Here is a 1,862-nt window from a genome sequence, read left to right on the forward strand (position 1 = left end):
TGCCCCCTCCCCAGCCCCAGCTCTCCCACACACTCCTGCTGCACATGCGTGTGCGCCTATAGCTCTATACATACACGTGTGTGCCTACGTAAGCTGTAACTTGACGTGTGTGTCCAGACAGACATACGTGTACGTATGGCTCCATAAGCTACACCGGTGTCTATAGGCACAGACATGCCTTTCTGTGGTTTTTAGATGTGGGGGTGCATATGTATATTTATATAAGCACACAGAGAGATGAATAGGTATCGATATATAGCTATAGGTGTTGAGGTACAGCTGTATCTTTGCCGGTGTACCTCAGATATATACTCATATCTATTTTATACACGTGTGTATATAATGTATTTGTAATTTTAAGGTGTGTATTTGTGCATATATATGCTTACATAAGTCAATATATAGAGGAGTGTATGTATAGGCAAGGTATTGGTAGATAGGTATAGACAGATACATAGGTATGGATGTATAGATATGTATTTACACAGGTGTATATACACATACATGTATCTGATCTATATGTGTATATATACACACCTACAGGTGTAGATATAGATGTGTATCTACATATCTGTATCCTACATGGATATATAGGTATATAGATCTGTGTGTATATACACAGGCACATGTATCTGTCATTTTTCTATATTTACATATAAGTAGATACAGATAAAGGTCTATAGGTTTAGCTACACAGCTCTGGTGTGCCTGTGTATACGCAGATACAAGGTACACATATGCATGTGGCTATACATCCATGGGAGCAGATGTTCATACACGCATGCAAACGTCTGCAGCTGCATAGGTGGCAGTAGGTACGTACATAAAGGTATATGGATGTAAGTGGGGGTAAATCGATGTAGCTGAGGGGGGGCGGGTATAGGGGGGGTGTGCACCCACGCCTCCCCTACTCGTGCACGTACACGCAGGGTTACGGCAGGGGTAGGAGTAGGGCTGTGTCTGCGTGCACGGTGGGTAAACGCACGCACACGCACGTGTCTGTGCGTGGAGCTGAAGTTTTGTATGTAAATTTACATAAAGCTGTAATTTTTATGTGTGCACACGTATGGACCTGTGTGTAGATGTATGGTATAGATGGGCGTTGGCAAGGATCGCTGCACAGAGCACCCACAGCTACAGCGGTGTCCGTAGCCATGTCCAACTTACAGATCTGTGCATGCCCATGTATATGTTTGTGTGTAGGTATGTAGTTATAGGTATTGATAGAGGTAGATCTGTGTGTATGTATGTAGATACGTTTACCCACCCATTTATATGTATTTGTAACTTTCATATGTGTACATACTGATACTCACGTAGCTCTATCTGTGTATTTATGTGGGTACGTACCTACCCATATATCTACCTATACGGTACGTGTGTGGAGCTGTATAGGTATATACACGTCTACATTATAGATGTCATTTTATAGATGTGTGCATATACACCTCCCTGCGTAGATCGAGGTAGAGGAGGCGGCAGCGATGCCTGTACAGACAGGCACGAGGGTAGGGATATAGGTAGGGTCTCTATATACACCTATAGCGGGGGGGTGTGTGTGTGCACGCCTGCAGCACGTGCGTGTGCAGGCACAGCCGTGTATAATGCAGCTGGAGGGAGGTGTGGGGGCCACGTTCTCCCCCCAGGGCTGCTCCCAGGTAGCGCCCGTAGCCGGCTGCAGCAAATGTACAAATACCTGGAACCCACATGCGGACACGCGTGAGTCCCCGTGCGCTCGCACACACTCAGCCCCCAGCCCCCCCGCGGAGCCCGGCCCCCTGCCCGGCTGAGGCTGGAGGAGGGGGGGCACCCTGGGCTCCCTCAGTAGGTGTCTGTGGCCATGGGGGGCTGCCCCCCACCCA

Source organism: Egretta garzetta, unplaced genomic scaffold (genome assembly GCF_000687185.1).
Source record: "Egretta garzetta isolate BGI_Z169 unplaced genomic scaffold, ASM68718v1 scaffold671, whole genome shotgun sequence".
NCBI lineage: Eukaryota > Metazoa > Chordata > Aves > Pelecaniformes > Ardeidae > Egretta > Egretta garzetta.